The 14,628-nt window shown below is 37.0% G+C and overlaps 1 protein-coding gene and 1 non-coding gene across 2 annotated transcripts in view; both read left to right on the top strand.

Annotated features, from left to right (window-relative positions):
- The window catches only part of KCND2 (potassium voltage-gated channel subfamily D member 2), a 519,540-nt gene that overhangs the window by 430,090 nt on the left and 74,822 nt on the right, over positions 1 to 14,628 (top strand). The window lies entirely within an intron of this gene.
- On the top strand, positions 2,046 to 2,152 carry LOC118666663. The gene has a single exon (XR_004971018.1). It is a non-coding gene; the product is annotated as a U6 spliceosomal RNA (small nuclear RNA).

Raw genomic sequence — 14,628 nt, 5'->3', positions numbered from 1 at the left:
TAATACAAAGGAGCATTCTCTTCATTTTCTTTCCATCTTCTGAATTCCCTTGCACTTTATCAATATAGCTTTTCTACATTTACCACCACCTGCCTTGTTTTAGTTATTACTACATACTCATATCTCTTAAGCCCATGAAAGCAACAACTTGAGTCTTCGTCATTCAGGTATAATACCAGGCAGCATGCCCCACGGCAGAGGGCCATAACAAGTACTTAATGAATGAATAAAACAAGTTACAAGGTGAAATCACACATGTTGCCACACACATGGGATCATTGATCAATTGTCATATTACAGAGGCTTCTCTGGCCAACCAGTCCATTTTGTCTTCCAGCCCACCACCTCTCTAACCACTTGTTTTGCTTCATTTGCAAAGCCTTTATTGTTGCCTTTTATTATATTAAAAATGAGTTTTGAAAGCTCTTCGGGAGAAGGGAATTTGTTTTATCCGCTGCTGTGACAACCCCTTTATTTTAGAGCGCTACCTTAAACAAAGAAGTAGTCAAATTTAGTTGTTGAATAAAAAAATAAGGTTGAAAGGAACAGTGATGGACTTAATTTGAGATAAAAATGGATTCATGGCAAATTATTCAGATTACGATACCCAAACACTAGGTCTTGAAAGGCAGGCCCCCTCCGGTCTTGAGGCCCCTGACGGATATGTTCACATGGTACTGCCAGTTGGTGTATCTGTTGGACTAACAATAATGCCATGCTGGTTAGTGTCTTAACATAAAATCCCATAGTTCACATCCAAAGACCGAGATTAACCTCACATGTTGAACAACCTATTTATAAGCAGTTTTCCAAAGGAGACATATCAAAGTGGCATTTAGATGGGATGCATGACCCCAAACAGTTGAGATCCTCTAAGACTATGCATTTCTGAGTACTGAGCTGAAATTAAGAGTTCCAAGGCCTCTACAGCTACTAAGTAATTGAGGAGCCTATGGTTTCTGTGTGTCAGTTTTCTTCTCCCTGGATGGAGCTGTAAGGGGTGTAGAAGAGACAGACTTGGATTGAAAAATCCCGCCCAGCTATAATGCTTCCAGATTCTACTATAGTCAGTGAAAAAGGATTTGACTCAGAGGAAAGGGGAAGATGAGGGGAAGGAGCAAGATCATCACGTTCTAGCTAAACATTCACTCTGTACACACAACTACTCACCTGCACCGACATCTGTTGACATTTCCGTTAGGAATGTTCACAGTGCTTCAGCAACAAGCAATTTCTATACCCACCTCTATAAAATGAAGGAGTAAGCATTTTGACTTTAGTATAAAGTTACTAAATATCTTTCTACTCAATTTTTATCAAACTGTCATATGTACATAACTGTGATTTGGGCTTCATATTTTCTCTCTATCCTTTGGTCATAACTATTCACATTTTCATTATTGAGTATCAATAAGCCTGTTTGTCAACAACATTTCTAAGGGAAAAAAAACAGGTAGAGTATATCAATGCTGGTTTTATATCAGATATTAAGGATTGTATTTAATACCCTACATGGAAATAACCCTTGCTGAATGTCCATATGAAAGGTTTTATTTATCTCATAATAACATAATTAGGCTAACTAAGGAACTAATACTAACTTAGAGATAATTTAATGAAACTCCAAAAAGGCATAGTTAAATTTTAAGTAGATAATAATGCAATAGAAATGATACTATTTAAAAGAAAATGATAAAATCCTACATGACATATTAAATATAAATTAATTATAGTTTATTGTCTCATTTTCACAAATATAATCTCTAACTCTGCTAGGACATGTTATAACTAAAGTAATTCATTTCCTTGATGCAATAGTAACCTTCATTCTTCCTTTTTAAAGTCAAGAAACACAAACATAATTTCACAAGTTTCTGTATGTTTTCTCTAAGTGGAGTTTGTTTTTATTATGTCAATTATTTCCCTCAAAGGTATGTGGAGTAATAAATGAAAATATAAACAAACATAATAGTGATAATACATCTGTTGCAGCACACAATAAATTATATTATGAGGACATTCAAAAATTAAAAATTAGCCATCTTGTGCTCGCTTCAGCAGTTCATATACTGAAATTAGACCAGTAAAGAGGAGATTAGTTTGGCCCCTGAGTGAGGATGGCATTCAAATATGTGAACTGTTCCATATTTTTAAAGAAAAATTAAATGAAATGGAAGCAATCAAAATAGATGCAAATTTTAAAATAATGGTTATAAGGATGCTCAAGGACCTTAAAAGAAGAATGGATGACCTCAGTGAGAACTTAAACAAAGGGGTAGCAAGCACTAAAGATTACATGGAAACCACAGAAAAGAATGAGTCAAGCACGGCTGGTGTGGCTCAGCAGTTGAGCATCAACCTTCGACCCATGCACCAAAAGGTTACTGGTTGGATTCCCAGTCAAGCCACATGCCCAGGTTGCGAACTCAGTCCCCAAGAGTGGGTGTTCAGGAGGCAGCCAATCAATGTGTCTCATCGATATTTCTAGCTCTTTCTCTCTCTTCCTGTCTCTCTCAAAAAAAAAAAAATCATAAAACATATGTTTTAAAAAACAATGAATTAAATATCCTATACAATAAAAGCCTAATACGCTAAGTGTCCAGTCAACCAGACAGCCATTCAACCAATCAAAGTGTAATATGCTAATGATATGCTAAGGCCGCTCAACAATTTGCTATGATGTGCACTGACCACCAGGGGGCAGATGCTCCAACCAGTAGGTTAGCTTGCTGCTAAAAAAAAATTAAAGGCTAAAAGAGTTCATTACCACCAAACCACTATTGCAAGAGATCACATTGCAGACCAGTAGTTTTATTGCTAGTTTTACCCAGTGGCCAGATAAGTTTCTATTGAATGAGTACAAAAATCATTTTACATAAATGTTAAAAGCATATTTTAAAATTAAATACTCATTGCATTTTGAAGTTATTTATTACATGTTCCTATAAGCTAATATCTTTTTAAAGTATGATACTTTGTAAAACACTGTGTAATATGAAGTGAGAATTCTCATGATCCATCCTCAATGTGTTAAAAAGATTGCTTGAAGAAGAAGAAATAGAGAGGGTGGGACATAGGTATAAAGAAAAAATGGCAATAAATAAGTATTTATCAATAATGACCTTAAATGTAAATAGCTTAAATGCTCTAACCAAAAGACATAAGATAGATGAGAGGATAAGAAAACATGACCCAAACATATGTAATCTGCAAGAGGTCTACCTCAGAACAAAAGATTCCCACGGGCTGAACGTGAAGGATGGGGAAAATTTCCCATGCAAATGGAAACAAACAAACAAACAAAATAAGCTGGGGTAGCAATACTCATATCTGACAAAAGAGACTTCAAAACAAAGACCATAACAGAGACAAACAAGGTCACTACATAATATTAAAAGGATTGTTCCAACAAGAGGATATAACCCTGGTAAACTTATGGATCCAATATAGGAGCACCTAAACATGGAAAGAAAATCTTTATGGACTTTAAAGGGGAGATTGACAAAATACAGTCATAGAAGGGGATTTTAATACCCCACTTTCATCAATGGATATATCTTCCAGACAAAAAAATCAATAAGGAAACAGCAACCTTACATGAAAAACTAGATCGGACGTGTTTAATTGCTATTTAGGGAATATTTCATCCCAAAGTAGCAAAATATACCTTCTTCTCAAGTGTACATGGAACATTCTCAAAGATAGACTGCATGTTAGGACACAAAATAAGTCTTAACAAATTCAAGAAGATTGAAATCATATAAGCATCTTCTCTGATCACAATGGGATGATATTAAAATTCAACTACAATGAAAACACTCATCAACATTCAAACATATGGAGGCTAAACCATGTTATTAAACAATGAATGGGTTACCAATGAGTTCAAAAAAGAAATAAAAATTTACATAGAAACAAATGAAAATGAACACACAACAACCCAAAATATATGAGACACCGTGAAAGCAGTCCTGAGAGGGAAGTTCATAGCATTACATGTTTACTTCAAGAAGCAAGAAAAATCTCAAATAAACAATCTAATGTTATACATAAAAGAACTAGAAAAAGGACAACCAAAGAGCTCGGAGTAAGTAGAAGGGAGGAAACAATAAAGATCCGAGCAGAAATAAATGACATAGACACTAAAAAACAATACAAAAGATCAATGAAAACAAGAGGCGGTTCTTTGAAAAGATAAACAATATTGACAAACCTTTAACCAGACACATCAAGAAAAAAAGAGAGAGGGCACAAGTAAATAAAATCAGAAATGAATGAGGAGAAGTAACAACTGATGTCACAGAAATACAAAGAATTTTAAGAAAAATACTATCAATAGCTATATGCCAACAAATAGGACAACCATGGAAAATAGTTAAATTCCTAGAAACATACAATCTACCAAAACTGAATCAAGAAGACTAAAAAAAAACAAAAACTGAATAGATTGATTACAACAAATGAAATTGGAGCAGTAAAAAACAAAATAAAATTTTAAAAACTCCCAGAAAACAAATGCCTGGACCGGGTCGATCCACAGGCAAGGTTTACCAAATATTCAAAAAAGAACTAACACCTATCCTCTTCAAACTATTCCAAAAAATTGAAAGAGGAAAGAAGACATCTACGCTCTTTTTACAACTCCTCTGGTTTTGGAGTTAGGCTAACTCCACTACAAAGAAAGAAAATTATAAGCCAATATCTCTGATAAACATAGATGCTAAAATAAATATCAACAAAATATTAGCAAACCGGATCCTGCAATACATTAAAATGATTGTACACCATGATCAAGTGAGACTTATTCCATGGATGCAAGAGTGATACAGTATTCACATCAATAAGTGTGATACATCACATAGACAAAGTAAAAGATAAAAATCACATGATCAGATTCAGAAAAAGCATTCAATAAAATCCAGTACCTATTTATATTAAAACTCTCAGCAAAGTGAGAATAGAGGGGTCATACTTCAACATAATAAAGGCGCTCTCTCTCTCTCTCTCTCTCTCTCTCTCTCTCTCTCTCTCTCTCTATATATATATATATATATATATATATATATGAAAAACCTACAGCCAACATCATACACAATGGACAAAAATTAAAAGCATTTCCCTTAAGATCAGGAACAAGGCAGGGATGTCCACTTTCACTACTCTTATTCAACAAGTATTGGAAGTCCGAGCCATAGAGATCAGAGAAGAAGAAAAAATTAAAGGCATCCAAATTGTAGGGAAGGAAATAAAAGTGTCATTATTTGCAGACAACATGATATTGTACATAGAAAATACTAAAAATTTCACCAATAAGAAAACTACTAGATTTAACAAATAAATATAGCAAAGTAGCAGGATACAAAACTACACATTCAGAAATTGGTGACACTTTTAAACACAAGTAATGAACTATCAGAAAGAGACACTATTAAAACAACCCTATTTACCATTGCAACAACAAATAATGCACCTAGGAGTAAATTTAGCCATGGAAGTAAAAGACATGTACTCAAAAAACTATAGTCCCAGTCAGCATGCCTCAGTGCTTGAGCATCAACCTGTGAACCAGGAGATTTGATTCCCAGTCAGTGCACATGTCCCGGATGCAGGCTCCATTCCCAGTGTGGGGCATGCAGGAGGCAGCTGATCAACGATTCTCTTTCATCATTGATCTCTCTCTCTCTCTCTCTCTCTCTCTCTCTCTCCTTTCCTCTCTGAAATCAATAAAAATATATTTTATAAAACTATAGGACACATAGCCCATGGACACAGACAATAGGGTAGTAAAGACCTGAGGAGTATAGATGCTGGGAGGAGGAGAGTAAAAGGGGAAAAATAGGAGATATCTGTAATACCAATCACAGTAAAACACATATTTAAAAAATAAATAAAAAGCAACATCAAAGGTAGAGAAAACACATCCTATTGTTTCTGAACAATGTATTCTTTCTTTACAACTCCCTTTCACACCTCTCCTAATACCAGTTGATAGGTAAAAGTTGCACTTGCACTCATTTCCTTTAATTATACAAAATCTTATACTTGAACTTAAGAGCTCTACTGTTGGCTAAAATAGAGGACTCTGCTTTAAAAAAAAAAAAAAGCACACTCTAAGACATTGAAGAAAAAATTAAGGAAGATACAAATTGGAAGCATATAACATGTTCATGGATTAGAAGAATTAACATCATTAAATTGTCCATCCTACCCAAAGCAATCTATAGATTCAACACAATCCCTATTAAAATATAAGCAGCATATTTCACAGATCTAGAAAACATATTCCAAAAATTTATATGGAACCACAAAAGACCCCGAATAGCCTCAGCAATTTTGAGAAAGGAGAACAGAGTTGGAAGAATCACAATACCTGTTTTCAAACTATACTAGAAGGCCATTATAATCAAAACAGGCTGGTACTGGCATTATACTAGTAGATCAATGCAATAGGACAGAGATCCCAGAAATCGACCCATGCTTTTAGGTCAATTAATATTTGACAAAGGAGGCAAGAGCATACAATGAGGAAAAGACAGTCTCTTCAATAAATGGCATTGGGAAAACTGGACAGATACCTGCCAAAAAACGAAACCAGACCACCAACTTACACCATACACAACAATAAACTCAAAATGGATAAAAGATTTAAATGTAAGTCGTGAAACCATAAAAATACTAGAAGAAAACATAGGCAGTAAAATCTCAGATATCTCTCATAACAATATTTTTGTTGCTATTATCTCCTTGGGTAAGGGAAACTAAGGAAAAACTAAACAAATGGGACTATATCAAAATTTAAAGCTTCTGCACAACCGAAGAAACCATCAACAAAATGAAAAGGAGCCCACTGTATGGGAGCACATATTTGCCAATGAGACATCTGATAAGAGGTTAATTTTCAAAATATATCAAGAACTTATACAACTCAACACCAAGAAAACAAACAATCCACTTACAAATTGGGCAAAGGAATTGAATAAACACTTCTCCAAAGTGGGCATGCAGATGGCCAAGAGACATATGAAGAAATGTTCAATGTCACTAATCATCAGAGAGATACAAATTAAAACAACAATGAGGTATCACCTCACACTTGCCAGATTGGCTCCTACCAACAAATTAAAAACAGTAGGTACTGGCGAGAACGTGGAGGAAAGGGAACCCTAGTGCCTTGTTGGTGGGAATTCAGCCTGGTGTAGCATAGTAGAAAACAGTATGGAATTTCCTCAAAAAAAGTTAAAAATGGAACTACCTTTTGACCCAGGAATCCCACTTTTGGGAATATATCCTAAGAATCCCAAAACACTATTTGAAAGAATAGATGCACCTCTATGTTAATAGCAGCACTATTCACAATAGCCAACGTCTGGAAACAGCCCAAGTGCCCATCAATAGATGAGTAGATAAAAAAATCTGTGGTGCATTTGCACAATGGAATACCTCACAGCCATAAAAATGAAGAAAATCTTGCCTTTTATGACAGCATGGATGGACCTGGAGAGCATTATGCCAAATGAAAGAAGCCAGTCAGAGAAAGACAAACACCATATGATCTTATTTATACGTGGAATCTAATATACAAAATAAACTGACAGACACAATAGAAATAGAGCCATGAATACACAGAAGAGACTGAAAGCTGTCAGAGGGGTTGGGGGAGTGGGGGACTGGATGAAAGAAGGTGAAGGGATTAGTGAAAGAACCCATAGACACAGACTGCCATGTGGTGGTGGCCGGAGGGAAGGAAGGGTGGGGGCTGGGTGGAGATGGGCAAAGGGTGTGGGGGATTGGGGCCATCTGTAATAGTATCAACAATAAAAATAAAGTTTAAAAATTAGCAATCTTTCAGATAAAGATTTTTTAAAGTGTTTGTTTGACAGTACTAAAAAAAAATTAAATCTAGGACTGTGAGTTGAAATAGAATGTAAAATAGTTTAAGATCCCTATGGTGTACTAATCTTTCTATTAGACATCAATATATACAAAAAGCACAAAGACTTCATGGAACCCATCAAAAAATTACCCCAGCTCCCCACTAATATCATAAACACTGGTCCTGCTGATCAGCCATTTAAATGGGTATTGAATGACACAGCAGTCTTTCACTGTTATACAGCTAGAGCTAAGGAAAACTTCAGAGAAGCAATGAACTAGATTATGCCATTGAGAAATGTGGTTGTAACATGTATCATTCAAGACTTGTTAGCTATATGTAACACAATGCCCAATTAAAAGTACTCAAAGAAATAGTCGTTTATTGTCTCTCTCAATAAGAACTCTGGAGTTCGGCAGTCCCATGGTTGATGTAGTAGCTTATGATGTTTGTTCCACTATTCTGCTCCACCATCATTTGGTATGTTGGTGATAACGCTGCTTCAGGTTTTAAGATGACCATAGCAGTGGTAAGGATCATGTCTTCATAGAGCAACTTTCAAATGAATAAAGAAGTCAGTCTTTTCATGTGTCAGAGACTTTCAGCAGACTCTCCAGCTCTCTTGTTGGCCAAAACTGCTTCATTATCCAATTCACAAATCACTTGTTGTCAAAGACAAATGGGGTTCCCGTGACTGACTTAAAGAAAAAAATGGTTTAGCCCAGCTGGCATGGCTCAGTTGGTTGAGCATCATCCCATGCACCAGGAGGTCGCCAGTTTGATTCCAGGTCAGGGAACATGCCTGGCTTGCAGGTTTAGTTCCCAGTAGGGTGTATGCAGGAGGCAGCTAATCAATGTGTCTCTCTCAACAATGTTTCTCTCTCTCTCCCTCTCCCTTCCTCTGTCTGAAATCAATAAAAACATACTTTAAAAAGAATATAATTATCTCTTAAAACACTAGTTGGGTGGCCTTTATTTGGAGAATAATACTATCCCATACCTGAGAAAAATTGGCCTTCTTTAGGAAAGAAGAAGGGATATGACTATGGAAAAAGAAAACACCAATATCTGCCACAAAATTATATATGACATTTTTTCACCTGAAAAGCCTGATAAAATTCTGACTTTTAACCAATTCTGAAAGCAGAGAGGCTAACTGAGGAAATTACTCCCTTCTCCCAGCAATCTGAGGCAAGTTCATATCCAACACCAAGCACGGTGCCTGTCTCTCAGTGCCTGTGTGATGAGTCAATGAAAAGGGCCTGCAATTGTTGCTTTGCTTTCTCTAGTAATGATCTTGCAAATGGAGATGACTCTTTGGCATTTATTTATTTTAATTATTTTTTTTTTATTATTAGTTAAGGTATTACAAATGTGTCCTCATCCCCCCCCCATTAACCCCCAACAAGTCAGCATGGGGACACACTAGTAATGCTGACTGTCCTAGAGACTGTGGGGTCCAGTGCTGAACGATGTCAGGGGAACTCAGAGGTCTTTTACTCTCTCTGAAAAGGAATAACAACAAGACAACTCATTGAAAAGACGCTAGTAGTACTGTTATAGTCAGTGCAAGAAGCAAACACTCAAAACAAATGTAAGTGTTATGTTTTACAAGATACTTAGTAAAAGGGATAATTATTTAAAGTATAAAAATGATACTACAACAGGCATATGTTATATGTACAATTTGAATGTGTATAGCACAATTAGAACATTCTATACTCAGAGAGAAAAGATGATTAAGGAGCATGAAAATTTTGAGGATAGCTCTGTAAATCAATGACCAGACCAGATATGCATACTTATTGACAAAAGCAAGTTCTAATACAGAAACTTAAATAAGGTAGAGGAGAACTCTGACTAATCAAAATATTATTCCCTTCTGGCATTTATTGAAGAAGAAAAATAAGCTAGAAGTGGAAATAACATTTCAGAGATTCAACAGACTTGAGTTCTGAGAGATTAAATGTAGGTGGAGTAATAAATGGTAAGAATAGTGGAGTAAACCTAGTTGATTCTATGGCAGCTTGTATAAGATAACCTGTTCTTTCTCTTTTTATTTTATTGTCTTTTCTGGCTTCTTATTGGGATAATAGTGGCCCTCTCCAAATCCAGCCTTTATGTAGTTAAAATCTTGCATAACAAAAGGCTAATATACAAATGACCGAATGGTGGAATGACTGGTCACTATGATGCGTGCTGACCACCAGGGGGCAGACACTCAATGCAGGAGCTTCCTCCTGGTGGTCAGTGTGCTCCCACAGGGGGAGCGCCACTCAGCCAGAAGCCAGGCTCATAGCTGGCGAGCACAGTGACAGTGGTGGGAACCTCTCCCGCCTCCGTGGCAATGCTAAGGATGTCCGACTAATGGCTTAGGCCCCCTAAGCCATCAGTAGGACATCCCCCCAGGGCTCCAGGACTGTGAGAGGGCACAGGCCAGGCTAAGAGGACCCCCCCCCCCAAATTTTGTGCACTGGGCCTCTAGTAGTAATATAAAAAAATGGAGTACTTCATCATCACCTAAAAGCAAGGGATTACTACTGATTTACTAGAAAGCCTTTCTCAAGATAAGGCCAAATTTTGTACAAAGGATTGAACTCTTTGTGTGCATGCTAACATGGAGTAGCCTTATACCTGGGGCCCTCAAATGTAGCAAGTTCATCTTTGCTAAAATATATATTTTTTATTTTTTTTTGGGGGGGGAAGGGTCAAAAGATCTTCATTCTTTTAGATCCAGAGAAAAATTCTAGAAGATAAAAAAGAAAGTATCACAAAACATAGCCTGATGTTGGTAAAATAATAATAAAACATATGGATAGGATTTTATATTTTAAATTTTTGTAGTATATTTAGTTCAAAATAGATAATAATTATACATCTTGCAATAGACGAAGATATCAGTAGAGGCACATGAAATTGTACTCTTGAGCTCCAAATGGCTAAGTTGGAAGCATTCAAACTCCAAAAAGGGACCATTCAGAGGCTGTAACGGGCTTAGTGCTATTTAAAGTAATGAAGCACTTTCTCTGCTTTCTGGATTCATTTCACCACATGATTTCCTCAGCAGGTCAGATATAGATTTGCAGTAAGTGGGAAATATTTTCCAGGAATAAAACAACTGATTCCTGAGGAGCAGCTAACTTAGCTTCTCCAAATAATAACTTTTTTATTATTATTTTGGTCTGACATGCCTTGGTTTCTCAGAAGGCGGTCACTGATGTTCTCAAACTCTCCCTGATCTTGCCAGACCCTCTACTTCGTGTGCGCTGAGCACTCCTGAGAGGCAGTGACTACCAGCGGTGTGACCCTGAGTGAGCTACTCAACTTCCTGTGCTTAGTCTCTTTGGCTCTAAAAGATTAATAATAGTACCTGCCTCATGCAGCTGTGAATGAGGAATAAATCAGTGCTTTTTAAAAAAGGCCTTGGCACAAAGTAGGTACTCAATAAACCTCAGCCTTTATTTCCCCTGTTATACAGCAAAGCTTTCCCCTGCTGTCAATAATGATCGTTTTGTTCACCTTCTTTTTTTTCTTACAAGCGAAGCCTTAGTTCAGAATGCCTAAGTCTCTTAGATCTGAAGAGGAAATAATTTCCTTTCTAATGCCCAACCCTTTTAAGTTTGGTCTCACAATGAGAAGAACTAACTGAAGCCATCTCATTTGTATCTAGTTCTTTCTATGCTTCCCAGAGCATTTTACATTCATTATTCATTTGGATCTCTCAATAATACTGTGCAGGATATACAATATCAATTCTTATTAGGCCAATTTTTAAAAAAGGGAGTAATGAATTTTTTACAATAAAAAAGAGAGTAATGCTTTGCTTAATGGTTGTGCTGCTACCGAATGGCAGAGGGGCCTAAATGCCAGAGTTTAAAACACCCAGTGTTCTTCCAGCTATGCAAGTTAAGATAGTCCAATTCCTCTGGGGCAGATGAAACCATTCTATTTATATTAACAAAAGTCCACACTGTATTCAGATTTCCCCAGTTTCCCCCAAGTGTCCTTTTTCTGGCGTACGATCCCATTCAGGATATGACATTACATTCAGTAGTCGTTGACTGACTTACTTTGAGTGAACCAGTTTCTCAGACGTCCTTATCTTTGATGACCTGACAGTTCTGAGGAGCACTGGTCAGGTGTTGTGTAGAATGTCCCTGAACTGGGATTTGTTTGATGTTTTTCTAATGATGAGCCTGGAGTTATGGTTTTGGGGGAGGATACTACAAAGGTAAAGTCCATTCTCATCACATCATGCTATCACATGGCCTATCACCAATGATGTTAACCTTGACCCGGGCTCGTGTTTGTCCCCTTGCAATATTATACTCTGGAGGGAAGTCAACACACACACTCACACTTAAGGAGCGGGGAATATCTACACACATTATTTGAAAATCTTTTGCATGGGAGATTTTCCTATTGTAATGTATATATTTACTTATTCAATCATTTATTTATGTCAGTATGGATTCATGAATATTTATTTTATAGTTTGGGTAATAATCCAATGCTACTTAATTTTTTACTTGAATTGTTCCAGCTTTGGTTACTGGGAGCTCCTTCGGTTGGCTCTTCTGTCCTTCTGGCATCAACCATTGTGATTTTTTTCTGAGCACTTTCTTTCTTTCTTTCCTTTCTTTCTTTTCTTTTTTTTTTTTTTTTGTGTGTGTGTGTATGTGTGTGTGTGTGTGTGGTGCAAGATGCTCCAGGCTCATCTTGCATATTTATAGCCCTAGTCCTAGAGTAAGTCATTTCTCCAAGGAGCCCTGGTTCCTTTTATTGGAACCAAGATCTGGGCACTAGGTTCTCCCATTCTAATTATTTTTTAGCCACACAGCACTAACAAAGATGCTTCATTCTGGCTGCACCTGTGTGAACTGGGAACTCTGGCAGAAGAGCTCAGCTCCAGAGAACAGTAATCCCCCAAATTACTTCTTTTCTTTCAAAGAATAGGTCAGTCTAAGCAGAAACAGATAAGCAAATAATTTCCGTTAAAAACTAAGACAAACCATCAGGTTTGCAGTATTGCAACCAACACAACCTAGTTACAACAGAACTGCAGAAGGATCCTTAGGATATCAGAGTCATTTGTCGGGGGTCCTCAGGGAGAATACTGTTCGTATCTTCAGCTTTGCCACAGAACAAACAGCATGGTGTGCTCCTGAAATTCATCCATGATACTGAATGTCTATTCATGCCTGGCTACTATGTGATGACAATTCTAGCAGATGATCATAGGTAACTAGTTCTTCATCTTCCTCTTTCAAAGATTTGTTTGTGATTAGCATAAAATCCCGCGTACTGCACAGCCAGTAAAGTTCAGCAAGAAAGATCCATTCTCCAGGCAAATGTTACCCCTATTGGGATATTCCTTCTCCACACAGTCCCCACAAATGGCGATGCCGATAAAAGGGAAGTGCTAAAATATATTTTTATTAAGTTCAAGATAGCACACTCATTTTAGTGTTCTGGGCCTCATGGCTTAAGCAACTGCATGTAAGTAGAAGTTATTTTCAAGGAGACAAAGAGTTATTTTAAAAGAAAATTACAAGAGGCTCTCCTGGAATAAGAGTATATGTGAATTCCCTTCTTAGGTAATGAGAACTGCAGCCGATTGGTTAATATATTTCATCCTATTTTCACCAGCTTTCATTGTAAGAACTCAGAGCTTTTGCAAGATAAGCCAACTTTCAGCTACATAGGAAGTTACATATTCTGGGTAGACATCAAGTGTCTCTTGGTAGTTACCATGGGTAGACACTGGTAAACCTTGAAGCTCAGAGCAGTTTACAGCAAGGCCGACACAGCACAGAAGAGTGCTGGTAAAGGTAGTCTCTGGATATGGCTAAAGCAAGACTATGAGAAAGATGAACTCCCTCCCTCTACTATAGGGAAGATCACCCTTACAAATTTGGTTGTTAAAAATTGGGCAGTTACCCACCTACCTAAACACTAAGATCACATAAGCTCTTCTTCAATGACATTAAAACTGTCATAGTCCAATATATATATATATACTAAAGGCCCATTGCATGAAATTTGTGCACTGGGGGGGGGGGGATGAGAGGGGTCCCTCAACCCAGCCTGTGCCCTCTTGCAGTCCAGTGGGCCTAAACTATCAGTTAAACATCCTTAGCACTGCTGCAGAGGCGGGAGAGGCTCCCACCACCACTGTTGTACTCGCCAGCCGTAAGCCCAATTTCTGGCTGAGCGGCGCTCCCCCTGCATTGAACATCTGCCCCCTAGTAGTTAGTGTACGTCATAGCAACCAGTTGTGTCTTTTGGGTGATTTGCATATTAGCCTTTTATTATGTAGGATATATACATTCATGCAGGAGTCTGTCCAGGCTCTCGCAAATACTTATTTTCAGATTATATTTGACAATATGTGTATAATACTTGGAAGTTGATGTGATGATATCACATGCCAGAATTTGGAAGTCTGAGATAAATGCATGACCACAAAGATGAAGACAGAAATATCCAAATTCAAGTGTAGCCAACTCCTACTCTATGAGTATTTGACACTGCAGATTCTGGTTTCATTTAGCACTACAGTGTCAAGTCCATATCTGCTGTTATGAAAGCAGTTTGATTTCTACTCCACAGCTTTATTTGAATCCTGACAAAATGTGCTTTGTTCTACATATGGGAATAAGCTTTTTGAAAAAGCAATTTCTTTTTTTTTTTCATTTTAGTTACATCTATTTATTATATCTTAACAACTTTGAGGTTTTTTTTTAAATTAAATC

The sequence above is a fragment of the Myotis myotis genome, unplaced genomic scaffold, assembly GCF_014108235.1.
Source record: "Myotis myotis isolate mMyoMyo1 unplaced genomic scaffold, mMyoMyo1.p scaffold_m19_p_11, whole genome shotgun sequence".
In the NCBI taxonomy this organism is placed as follows: domain Eukaryota; kingdom Metazoa; phylum Chordata; class Mammalia; order Chiroptera; family Vespertilionidae; genus Myotis; species Myotis myotis.
Note: the sequence above shows the minus strand (reverse complement) of the source record. Positions and strands in the feature narration are given on the sequence as shown.